The following is a 13673-nucleotide window of genomic DNA, read 5'->3' on the forward strand; positions in this document are numbered from 1 at the left end:
CACCCGGGCAGGGAGAAATAATAAGATAGAAAAAGCAAAAGCAGTGCCGGCAGATGGATGATGCTTGGTTTATGTTAATTTTTTTTCTTTGCCTTACCGTTAGAAAGAGATAATTTTATCAGTTCTTTTTTCAGAAATGCGTTTTGGTCTGCAGAGACGTGTTCGTAAGATGTCGCTCCTGGGAACGTGATAAAAATCACTCGGCCGCATTGCTTGCTGGTTTGTGAGTCTGTATCTAGGAGCTGACTAGATGGCGGCCTGTTGCATTAGTTAAACTGCCAGCATTTATTGTGTACCACTGTAGACCCAGACTGGAGCGAGGAGCCTGGGGGTTGAAGAAACCCAGGTCCAGTCTGCAGGAGCTCGCAATCCAGTGGGAGAGGAGAGACAGCTGCAGCCAGAATGGACAAGCACGCCAGGGGACACCGCCAGGGAGTTATTGCTTCAGACTGTGGGGCTCTGGGGGTGCATCCTGGAAGGGCTGGCATTTTAAGTGCCTTAGAATATGAGCAAGCCTGCTGTAGGCAGAGCTGGGAAGAAAAGTTATCCAGACGTAGGGAGCAGTCGTGGAATGACTACGGTGTCAAATTTGTTAAACTATAGTGTAGATAAGGGCTTCTGGAATGCTAGTTGGCACCAGAATCACCTGGAGGGTGTGTGAAAAAACAGATCACACAACCGAGATGTCCTGCAGTAGGTGAGTGGGTAAACTGTGGTCCATCCAGACAGTGGAATACTATTCAGCCCTGAAAAGAAGTGAGCTATCAAGTTGTGAAAAGCATGGAGGAAACTTGAATGCATACGACTAAGTGGAAAAAGTCAAACTGTACCGTTTACATACTGTGTGATTCCAACTCCATGACACTGTGGAGAAGGAAAAGCTATGGAGACAGTAAAAAGATCAGGGGTTGCCTGGAGCTAGGGAGGAGCGGGGGATGAAGAGACAGAGCGCAGAGGATCTTTAGGGCCGTGAAAGCTACTCTGTATGATATTGTACTGATGGATACACATCATATACGTTTGTCAAAGAGAATGTCCAACACCAAGAGTGAGCCGTAATGTAAACTATGGGCTTTGGGTGATTATGATGTATCAGTGCAGGTTCATCGGTTGTATCACCCTGGGGGGAGACGTTGATAACGGGGGAGGCTATGAAAGTATAGGGGTAGGGGTATATGGGAAATCTCTGTACTTTCTACCGAATTTTGCTGGGAACCGAAAACTGCTATAAACAATAAAGTCTATTAAAACACACACAGATCACTGCACTCCAGCCCAGAGTTTCTGGAGTGCAGCTCGCAAAGTTGCATTTCTACCAGGTTCCCAGGTGATGCTGACGCTGCTACTCCACATGGGGAAGAAGAGATTATAGAGAAAGAAAGTAGGGAGGTTGCATGGAGCCAGACCACAGCTAAGCTCAAGTGCCTGGCTGTGCGCTGGGCGATGCTCGTCGCACCAAGTACTGGCCGTGGTCCTCTATGTGTTCAGCACTCCTCCACTGAACCAGTACCTGCCGAGCCCACCATGTACTGTGTCTGTGATACAGACTCCAGGTGTACAGAGGTGGAGGAAATAGTCTGATTTTTGCCATGATCTTTGTCCTGCTGGCTTACAGTCCAGAGGTGGATGGGCGCTATCACACGCGACATCCTATTGCCAACTACACCGACACCAGGGTGCAGTAGACAGGACTCTGCAGGTGGGACTTGCTGTCAAAATCACGTCTGTTTAGGGCTTCCCTGGTGGCGCAGTGGTTGAGAGTCTGCCTGCCGATGCAGGGGACACGGGTTCGTGCCCCGGTCCAGGAAGATCCCACATGCCACGGAGCGGCTGGGCCCGTGAGCCATGGCCGCTGAGCCTGTGCGTCCGGAGCCTGTGCTCCGCAACGGGAGAGGCCACAGCAGTGAGAGGCCCGCGTACTGCAAAAAAAAAAAAATCACATCTGTTTAAAGAAAGACCTCGTCTTGACCAGAGTACCCCACAATGTCTGAGGGATGGATCGCCGTGCCGTGATCCTTGGTCATAGAGGGTTATTGCCGTGCCGTGACTCTTGGTAATGGAAGGTTATACAGACCATTTGTTGGACTATAGGGTCAGCTGCTCCAACAGAGACAGGCTTAATCACGACCAGAACAAGAGAGAATTTTATTTCTGTCTCCTGTAACAGGCCAGGCTTGGGCAGCACATGGCTGAAATGTCTGTTCCACGTTGGGCCCTGGGGGGACTCGGCTCTTTCCCTTCACTGCTCTGATATCCCTGGGGGTTGCTTCAATCCACAGAGTTGGAGATGATCTATCATCCGGCTTCTGACTGCACGACTCTGGGGCCATTTGCATGGGATGCGGTGAGTACGATGCTCCCGGGAGTTGTGCAATGTGGTCCCATGGTGCACCACAACCTCTGTGCAGAGGCAAAGCGGGAACGGGGGTGGGAAGGGGAGGGAACGTCCCTTGAAGACTCACCCTGGAAATTGCACGCCTCTCTTCTGTCCACAAACCACACAGCACAACCTAGTCACGTGGCCTTGCCTGGCTGCAATGGACGTCGGGGTGGGATTCAATGACCACTACCTATTCTCTTTCCTGTCGTTCTGTGTAGTGATTCTTTCTGAAATGTCATCACCCGCCATCTGGTCTTCCTCCTTTTATGGAAGGAACCTGCAGAGATACAGGTAGTGCGGACAGTCGTTCTGTCCCATCAAAATTCTTTCGAAATCTTCTAACACTGAGACAGAATTGTAACTTTGCATCAGAATCATCGGGGAAGTGGGTGCTCTTAAAAATACAGATGCCCAGGCCCTTTTGCCAGAAGATCCAAATTCAATTTGATTGGGGTGGGGTTGGGACATTGGGGATTTTACAAAGCCTCCAGGAGATGCTGAGGTGCAGCCAGAGATGGGAACCCCTTGCCCAGGCTCACGCCCTGTTTTCTTTTTACTATTAGGTTTTCACTCTGGCTGAAAGGGGCTGGAAGATTCCGCTATATTAAAGAGGAGGTCTTCAATGATCTGCTTTGGAAGGTGGCATCCAGGATCCATGCTATGGCCTGACATAAACACCATCGCTTGGCTTGACATAAACGCCAGCTGCGCCCAGGAGGGCTTTTTCTTCACTGTTCTTCCTTCTGGGTCTGCAAGCAAGGACAGTGACAGCAGCCCTCAGAGACCAAGGCGGTCATCATCACCATGCCCCGCCGCTGGGGAGTTCACGAGAGAATAAGGGGTTTCCCAAAGTCACAGCCAATCGCTGTGGAAAGTGCGATTCCTCCGATGTCACATGCTGGGTGGATGTCCCCAAGGGTGCCTTCTGCCTCTACGGCCCTGGGCAGAGGACAAAGGGCTGGGCCTGGGGGACTCCTCCAGGGTGCTGTCCCGCACCCACTGAGTCAGCTGCAACCTCCTTGACCTCCTCCCTGTTGTAGCTGGGGGGCCGACTCAGGGCTTAAGAACGATGGAACAACAGCACGGCCTGAAATCTGAGGAACCGGCACACATCTCTCTAACTCTGGGTGGGCCCCATGCTGTTTCTCTTCTCCTACAGTAATGGTCACCTGAGGCAGCACCAAGGGCCTGCAAGGAGATTCTGTATAGATTCTTGGGATGTGCGTGCCTCAGTCCACAAGGTGAAGGGCACAGACCTCCCCTTGGGGGTTGTGGAGCCTCCCTGCTCTCTGTGTCCAGGGTTCAGGGAGGCAGTGGTTTCCTGAGCTCCCGCCTAGGGGTCTGGACATTCAGAGGGGACCAGGGTGCCCAGGTCCCAGCCCTCAGGAAGAGGGGCACAGTCAAGGAAGGGAGACATCACATACACACCCCATCTCAGTCCAAGGCAGCACAGGGCGATAGGGGAGGCTCAGAGGAGGTCCTCGGTCCTTCCAGGAGGAGGTGGTAGAAGGGGAGAGATGTGTCCCTGGTTCCCTCCGGAGCCCGCGCCTGGCACCCACCCCTGACACTTTGCACCCTCCCCTCCCTGCCCCACCCCTCCCAAAATAAAACAAAAGGAACTTTAAGATCCTGACTTGCTTACCTTGGCCACAGGCACCCTGCTTACAATAAAATGTTCGCTCAGGCTTACCTGGATTCTGGCAGGGCAAGGTATGATAACTGGGCTGATCGACACCACAGTATTTCAAAGGGGAAGACCGAAGCCAGAGAGAGACATTCCTCAAGGTTCTTGAATCCCCCTGCCAGGCCCAGAACTTGGGTTCTCTAACTGAGTTCTCCATTGCTGGAGGTAATCAAGGATCCGCAGTGGAAAGCTTGTCAGGGAGCAATCAGGACCGCTATCCCCCTGTTTTCCCATGCATAGGGTCTAAGGCTCAGATTCTGTGTCCCCTACTCCTCATTCACACACCGTCAATCTGTCCTCAAACATTTAATGAGTGCCCCGTGCCTAGGCCTAGGTCTGGATCTGAATCCCGGCTCTGTCTCTCACTAGCTGTGCAACCTGGGGCACCCAGCTTGTCTCTGTGCCTCGGTTTTCTCATCTATAAAGGGGGGATGGTAACCTCTATTTGCAGAGTTACTGGAAAGTGCCCAGCATACTGCAAGCACTCCATAAATGGTAGTTGTCATCAGTCCTTAAGATGTGAAGAGTTCTGCAGGCTCTGGGAAGTCCTGAAGATGCCAGGGTGTCCCTGCTGCTGTCCCAGCAACCTTGGACACCCTGCCAGTGGGACTTGCTCTTGTGCAAGGAGACAGCAAGTCCCAGTGGAAATGCAGGTTCCCTGAGAGCAGTGGAGCTCCCGGAAGCAGCAAACCTGCAGGAGTGCATGCCCCCCCTCCCCCAGACTCCAGCATCAACCTTGAGCATAGCTAATGTTCTCCCCAATTTTCCAAACAGGCAGAGAGATAAAGTAGCATGTCCAAGTCAACGGGTTAGTCTGGAGCGGCACAGACCATGCGTCCAAGCATCCCTGTTCCACAAGCACGTCTGTCCACTCCATGCTCCTGGGATACACATAACACCTAAGTCACCTCTGCCCTGCTGCTCCCTGCGCCGGGAACACCCCTCCTGCCTTCCAGGCTCTTCCAGTTCCAGAATCTTCTGCAAACCCTAGTTCACAAAGCCCCTCCTCCTGGAAGCTTCTCTGTGGGCTCTGGACAAAGGTTTTGGTTTCTCCTCACCTCCCACAGTCCTTTGCCCAAGGCTCTATTACAGCCTTATCTCCACCACCTTAATTACCTGTTTGTCTCCTTCCCAGTGAACTGGAGCCACCCAAGGACCAAGGCCTTAACTGAGAAGTAGGTCTATTATCTCCAGGACCTTATCACTCCCCTCCCTGAATTATAGTTATTTAGGTTCCTACCTCCTCTCCCCACGGCGGCTGGCTGAGCTCTGGAATGATTTTAAAACCATTTCACTGTTTCTTAGCCAGCGCTTCCCCAGCAACAACTAGGCTGAGGCCCCTGACAGTTTTCAAATCACAGGTTGGGGACACATGTAGGAGGGAGAGGCTCTGGGAGAGGTGGGGAAAGAGAGAGAGAAAGAGAAAGAGAGAGAGAGGGAACAGAGAGGGGGGGGGGGGTTTGAAATGCTTAAAATGCCCAATGAAGGGACTTCCTGGCGGTCCAGTGGTTAAGACTCAGTGCTTCCACTGCAGGCGGCAGAGGTTTGAGCTCTGGTCAGGGAACTAAGATCCCGCATGCCTCGCGGTGCGGCCAAAAATAAACTCATTAATTAAATAAAACAAAATGCCCAGTGAAGACAGAGTTTACCCTGGTTCAGATGCGTCCCCCAGGGCAGCACCTTTCTCCAGCTCAGCTCTGGACCTGGTCCCGGCTCCGAGCCACCCATGTGGCTGCTGCAGAAGCTGCTTCCTGGTGGAGACCCCAGGACCTCGCCCGCCAGTGTCTGGCTCCACACTACAGAGGGCCAGCCCAGCCGGATCCTGAAGCCGGCTTCGGCACCAACAAGCTGTGTAATTGTGAGCAAGTTACTAGGTCCATCTGAGTCTCAGTTTCCTCCACCTTGAAATGGGACTAGGACACCTAAGGCACAGGGACCCTGGGAGGGTTCAGTGAGATGATGGAGCCAGAGCGTGGGGCACAAGGTGGGAACTCTCTTTCTGCTGAAACTGAGCAGGACACTGTGGGGCTCCTGCACACTGGAGTCTTTCAAACATTTGCTAATCAGGGAAGGAAGGTGATGCAGAGACAAGGGAGGAACAGTCAAGAAACAATAGTAGAGCCTTGAGGCAGGTCCTGGTGCTACCTTGAGGGATACACATAAGAATATCTCTGAGCTCTTCTGCAGAACTAAAACCCGCACCAAATGGAAGAGGTTCCAGAGAGAAGGTCACAGTTTGATAACCTTGAGAAGGTCATCAAAAGGTTACCTGAGACCAGATTAAAGGAGTGCAGGCCCTGAACACACTCTGATCCTTATCGAGAGCCCTGCCCTTGACCCATAGCTATAAAACTCCTCACCAAATCCTCCAGGTTGGGACACAGTTTTTCAGGGCACCATCCCACTGTGTCTCCCTTTGCCTGGCAAAGTAATAAAGCTATTCTTTTCTACTTCATCCGAAACTCTGTCTCCAAGATTTGATTTGGCATTGGCGCACAGAGGCTGAGTTTTTGGCATCAGAACCAGAGACTAAATAAATGAAGTCCAGGACCTCCTGCGGCTCCCGCTGTGACTTGTGTAATTGATGGGGTAGCATCATCGCACGTACACTTGGGATGAGTGCACTCTGCTCAGTTTTCTCTAGTTAAGTAAGTTCTCAGTTAAACAACAGCAAACATTCATGGCAGCAAAAATCCACTATTTGGGCCCAAGCAGCTGTCTTCTCTATTAGATAATAACACTCATTCAACCGACTACTTGTTGCATCTTCAACTACCCATTGTACAGATGAGGAAACTGAGGCCCACGTGGTCAGGCACGGAACAAGGGTTGAGCAGTTGGGCCAGATCCAAGCCGGTCTGCCCACCAACTGCTCTGGAATCACCAGGGATCGTGGGGCAACAGGCACCTCCTCTCAGCAGACCCTCTGCCATTCACTGCCTTTTGTTCATTCAACAAACATTTCTGAGGGCTTATTAAGCACAGGAATTGAGGACACCGTGGAAAGCAAAGCCAGGAAGGCTCCTGCACACGCGGAGCTGAGTCTAGAGGGCAAGACACACAAAAACCAAGTAAACAAGGTGACTCTGACTGACAGTGACAAGCACTGTGCCAAGTAAAACCAAGAGAAAAAGAGCCAGTGAGGTCCCCTGGGTGGTCAGGAAACACCCACCCACCTCTCACCCATCATCTCGTTTCTTCTTGAGGACACACTTTGCTGTAGGAAGAAGATGGAATGTGCCCATTCGACAGAGAGGCCAACTAAGGGAGGTGGGGTGTATAGGTAAGACCCCAAGCCCTCCACCCTCCAAAAGCTTGCAAAAGGCCAATCCGGGCATAGCCGCCCAGCAAGCATCTGGGTCCCTTCCTTCCTGAGGCTCCCCTGCAGCACCCTCGCTCCACCAGCCTCTCCATCTGACTTCAGGGAGGCCTATTGGGCAGTCTGTGCTCCACTTGTCCTTAGCAGCCTAGCAGACAGGGCGGAGCAGCGTTATTTATGGCCATTTTGCAGATGTGCCAACTTGCAGCTCAGAAAGCAAAGAGCTGGGCCCACGGTCACTGCCGCTGGATGGCCAGGCCTGGCACCTAAAGTCCCTGTGCCTTGGGATAAAATTATAGGTCTGTCTCGCGCGGAGCCGTGGGCTCCAGGAACAGTAGGCAAGGTCTGGGTGCCTGAACCCCAAGAGGGCTTTTAGCTGGTGCCCAGACAGCCGGGTCTTTTTCTGGTTGGGACTGCCCATCAGCAGAGAGGAGCTGGTGCCGAAAGCCACCCTCCATCTCCCCCTCCTGCCCGCCCCGATCCGGGACGGGACGTGCTGTGCTTCATGCTCCTCCCAAGAATCCCTCAAGGCTGAGAGGTGACTCAGCGCCCCGTGGGTGTGGGCCGGTAGGCGGGGCGACCCCTCCCCCGAGCCACCAGCACCTGCCCTGCCAGCCTGCGCTTTTTTCATCCCCTGCCGCTCCCTCCAGTTTCCTTCCACTTTCCTAGGAGGGACCTCACACATCTGTCATGTCCTCCATATTACCGTCCTCACTCCCTGGGCGCAGTGCTGAGGGCTCCAGGGACGTTCCCTCCTGCCATCCTGTCTGCAATCCTGCCAGGCCGGCATGGGGAAACTGAGCCTCAGAGAGGACCGGTGACTTGGGTAAGGAGCTGAGATTCAAAGCCAGCTCAGCCTGACCCCAAGACCAGGAGCTTTCCCCATGGCAGTCACGCCGAGTGGGGATGGTGGGTCCTTTGGGGGCTATTGACAGCCAACCCCCTTTTGCCCATTTTACAGAGAGGAAGACTGAGGTACAAGGAAGGGAAGTGGCTGGTGGGGGAGACACAGGTCACCTGACATTGTCCTAGAACAGGACCATAATCCTCTCTCTGCTCCTTTTCGGGGTGGGCTCTGTGGCTGACAGGAGCAGGGGTCCACCCAGAGGAGGGGTGGTGAATGAATGAATGAGTGAATGAATGAATGAGGTGTTGGGACTGTACTGCCCATATGACAGTTTACATGTGGTTTTAGAGCACTTGAGTTGTGACCAGAGCAACCAAAGAACTGAGTTTTTCATTGGATTTCATTTTAATTTGTTAAAATAAAAAGTTAAAAACCGATAGTCAATGCAGATATTGGAAAAGTTTGAAGTGTGTTTGGAATGGGTTGAGTACGTGAACCTACTTTTTCCAACTGCAAACTTTATGAAATCTAAATACAGATCAAGTACTTCAGATGAAAATTTAGCATCTGAATAAAGATGTACTCTATGTAGTGTGAAATACACACCAGATGTCAAAGACTTGAGAAACAGAATATAAAATATCTCATTATTTTTTTTATCGATTACATGTTGAAATCGTGTTGGGGATATTGGGTTAAATAAAAATATAAAATTTGAGTTCAGTTCATTTGCTTCTTTTAACTTTTGAAAACATGGTTACTAGAATGTTTTATGTATTAAATTACATATGTGGGTTGCATTATAGTTTTATTGGACAGCATTGTGTTGGACAGTGGCTCGGTCAGGATAATTTCACAGCTTTTCCAAAGAACTTTGCATCCTTAAGTTCAGAGGGGCCAAGGGACTTGCCCAAGTTCACACAGCCAGGAAGTGGCAGAACCAGAAGAGAATATGCCTATCCTGGCTGTCTGCCAGTTTCCTTCCCGCTTTGGGCTTTAATCATAGCTTACTGGCAGGCCCACCTCTAAGCTCTACACCTGCGTTATCTCTCTTAATCCATCCACCTCCCTAAGAGGGACTTGCATTACTCCAGTTCTAAGACAAGCAAACAGAAAAGTTTCATTCCTTGCCCAATACTATATGGTTAGAAATCTGCAGAGTTGGGATTTGAACCCCAGGCGCTCTGGATTCTGAGGCCTAAATACTATGTGAACAACGTGGAAGTGAATGGTGCATGGGGCCTGTGGATTGGACAGCACTCCTGTCACTGAGGCCTTTGGGTGATACCTTGGCCTCTGGGCACTAGGAAGCCCTGGACGGGGGAAGGGGGCGGTGGTGAGCTTGGGGCATGCATGTCAGACAGGAGCTTTAGGAGACGGCTCTCACTAAGACATGGGGAGGGACTTCAGGGAATGAGTTTGGGTTCCAGATTCCAGGTGCGAGATTGCTAAAGAGCCAGGTGAGAGATGACTCAAGCTCTGAAGGTGATGCAGAGAAGAAAGGACACGGAAGCAGATACGGAGCTTGGTTGCAAAGCCAGCTTGTCAGACGCGCACTGGGCAAAAGCCTGGGAAGCGGCTGAACCAAGAATCTCAGGTGGCAGCCTCACCTGCACAGAGTGTGGCTGGTGGCAAAGACACCCTGGGGGAGAGCTGCGCAGGGAGCCCACCCACCGCCCAGTAGGGCCCTTCTAGGGCCTGGGCCCTACTGGGGACAGCTGGACAGAAACTCGAGGGCATGGGGTTTACCTTCAGACAAATCAGGATTTCAACAGGACCTTGCTGCTCAGTGGCTTCAGGACCTTGTGCTCACGGTTTAACTCTTCAAAGTTGCAGTTGCAGCCTCCCGACCAACCCAGGACGCCAAACACACCAAGTCATGGCATTTCAACCAGACACGGTGCCAGGGAAGATGTCTTCACCCAGCGTCTTCCAAGGGCTCCCTAAACACTAGCTTTAAGATCAGGACAGAAATCCTGGAGGGGAGCGAGCAGGGAGTAAGATGATTGCGTTTGTAAAAGATAGACGTATGATTAACTTGGACGAATGCTTAAAAATAGCTTTATTGAGTAGTAATAAAATGTTTGCTTACTTAAAGGAACTACATATTTAAAATTGCAAACCACCCACACTCCTCATGCCCAGTTCTTGTTCCCCAATTGTTTCTTTCTTTGTAATACTGATCACTGTTTAATATTCAGCTCTGTGTCATCTATGAATTTATTTTGCTGAAAACCTATCTCCCCCAAATGGAATGTCAGTTCCACTAGACGAGGGAAGTTTGGGACTGCTTTGTCCATGGAACTCACAGTGCCTAGAACCGCACCAAGCACTTAGTAGGTGCTCAATAATCATCTTTTCAGTGAATGAATGAAAGCATGGTGACAATAAAACAATGACCGAGCATATAATGCGGTGCCCCTGGCAGGAGTGGGGGATGAGGCTAGGAGGTTGGCCCATCACAAGGGCCATGCCTCTGACATGCATTACAGGCTCACTATGGACCAGGCCCTGGCCCAGGAGCTTTAGAGAAGGAGTCTCACCTAGGAAACCTGTCAGGAAAGGAGAACATGGTCCCCTAAGTCCAAGTGTCTGGCTAGTGCAGCCCAGGTCTCAGGGAAGTCACCTTAAGCTCAGCTCAATGCCAGGTGCAAGGTGATAAGCGTGATTGCCTGCTGTAGGCCAAGCCGGCCTGGCTGTCAGCAAGGAAAGAGGGGTGGTGTAGGGGAGGGGCGTTGTCCCCAGTGGGGCTGGGGAGAGGCCTTCTGGCTTATCTTGTACCCTGGGTGTGTCCCCTTCTGCTTCTCCTCGCCCCACCCTGCTCCCCTGTTTGCCCTGGATATAGTCATTGTTGCTTTGAAGCTGGCTGGTCACTCCGGGGAATCTGGAAGCTCTTCTAGCAGTTCCATGCAAGGGGGACTCGCTGAGAGGGAAAGAGGCAGGCAGTGCCAGGCTGGTCTTGGTGGATGCAGAGCCCTGGAAGGAGCAGCTCAGGACCACCCAGGGGCCAGCGGAGCCGATCTCCTCTGTTAGCGCTCCTTGGCGTGGACTGTAATGGCGGGGATCCCCGGGTTCTAGAACTGCCAGGGCCCTGTTCAAATGCACCAACAAAACCTCTTAGCTGTGTGACCTTGAGCTAGGTACTTCCTCTCTCCAGACTTCGGTTTTCTGCACACGAGTGCACACACACACACACACACACACACACATAGTCATTATTTTTTTGCCTTACAGAGTTAGTGTGACTATTAAGTGGCATATATGTAAATGCTCCCTTTTCCTCCTTTACACATGACTTTGAAATCTTTTTAAAGATGATCCACACTCAAGTCATACACGCTTATTCCAGAAAGATTTGAAAATACAGGAACTCAGAAAGAAAAAATTTAAAAATCACCCATCATCAAGAGAACGAGAAGACAAGCCATAGACCGGGAGAAAATATTTCCGAAAGATGTATCTGATAAAGGACTGTTAATCCAAAATATACAAAGAAACCTTAAAACTCAACAATAGAAAATAAACAATCCAATTAAAAAATGGGAAAAAGACCTGGACAGACAACTTTACCAAAGAAGGTATACAGATGACAAATAAGCATATGAAAGAAAATGCTCGATATCATATCATTAGGGAAATGCATATTAAAACAACAGCAAGATATCACTAGACACCTGTTAGAACGGCAAAAAGCCAAAACTTTGACAACACCGAATACTAGTGAGGTTCAGGAGCAACAGGAACCCTCTTTCATTGCTGGTGGGACTACAAAACGGTGGAGACGCCTTGGAAGACAGTTTGGTGGTTTATTACGAAAGTAAATATGTTCTTACCGGGGCTTCCCTGGTGGCGCAGTGGTTGGGAGTCTGCCTGCCGATGCAGGGGACGCAGGTTCGTGCCCCGGTCCGGGAAGATCCCACATGCCGCGGAGCGGCTGGGCCCGTGAGCCATGGTCGCTGGGCCTGCACATCCGGAGCCTGTGCTCCACAATGGGAGAGACCACAACAGTGGGATGCCCGCGTACCGCAAAAAGAAAAAAACACTCTTACCATACAATTCAGCCGTCTCCCTTCTTGGTATTTACACAGATGAGTTGAAAACGTATGTCCACACAAACACCTGAACACGAATGTTTATAGCACCTTTATTCATAATTGTCAAAATGGAAGCATCTAAGATGTCCTTCAGTAGATGGATGGATAAATAAACTGTGGTGCATCCAGACAATGGAATATTATTCAGCACTAAAAAGAAATGTGTTGGGCTTCCCTGGTGGTGCAGTGGTTAAGAATCCTCCTGCCAGTACAGGGGACACAGGCTCGAGCCCTGGTCTGGGAAGATACCACATGCCGTGGAGCAACTAAACCTGTGAGCCACAACTACCGAGCCCGTGTGCCACAACTACTGAAGCCCACGCACCTAGAGCCCGTGCTCCACAACAAGAGAAGCCACCACAATGAGAAGCCCGCGCACAGCAACAAAGATCCAGCGCAGCCATAAATAAATAAACAAATTTATTAAGAAAAAAAAAAGAAATGTGCTGTCAAACCATGAAGAGACATGGAGGAAATTTAAATGTATATTTTTAAAATTTAATTAATTTATTTCTGGCTGCGTTGGGTCTTTGTTGCTGTGCGTGGGCTTTCTCTAGTTGCAGCGAGCAGGGGCTACTCTTCGTTGCAGTGCGCGGGCTTCTCACTGTGGTGGCCTCTCTTTGTTGCGGAGCAAGAGCTCTAGGTGCGCGGGCTTCAGTAGTTGTGGTGCACAGGCTTAGTTGCAGGACTGATTTTAAAGTGATCCGGACAGAACAAAGAGGGAGGGTGGTAAGAATGCCACCTGAGTTTCTTGTGACAGAAAGATAAGTCTTTCCCTTAGCTCAAAGTTCATTTCAGTGATGGAGTTCTCTGTATCCACCTTCTCTGAGAAATTTCCCCATGAATACACCAGAAATGCATTACTCTTTGTCAGTTCCATGGTCAGGGTGACTGTATTACCAAGCCCAACGTCTGGCCTGGGGGTCTAACAGGGCAGGGGGCACTTGTCACGTCACCACTGACCATCCAGCAATAAAGCCACTCGGGCCTGGGTTTGAGGCCTGAGGTTGCCACTTTTTAGCTGTGTGTCTTTGGTGAAGTGAATTAACCTCTCTGAGTTTTAATCTCCTTGTCTGTAAAGTGGGCACAATAAGAGCACTCACCTTCTGGGGTTGAGGATTAATGGAGATAATGCAGTGATGCCCATGGGGCACCGTGTAAAGCGCCCAGCATGGGCTGAGAGCTCATCCAGAGGGAGCAAGGTGTTATTATCACAGATCCACACACAGCACTTAGTGTGTGCCCTTCCCACAGTCCTAAACATCTCCCTATTCTAACTTATAGGTGAATTGTTCTTGGAAATTTGTCTACCTGGGACAACAGACCCTGGGTCTGGAGCTTATTTTGGA

This window comes from Neophocaena asiaeorientalis, unplaced genomic scaffold (assembly GCF_003031525.2).
Source record: "Neophocaena asiaeorientalis asiaeorientalis breed wild unplaced genomic scaffold, Neophocaena_asiaeorientalis_V1.1 scaffold177, whole genome shotgun sequence".
Taxonomy (NCBI): domain Eukaryota; kingdom Metazoa; phylum Chordata; class Mammalia; order Artiodactyla; family Phocoenidae; genus Neophocaena; species Neophocaena asiaeorientalis.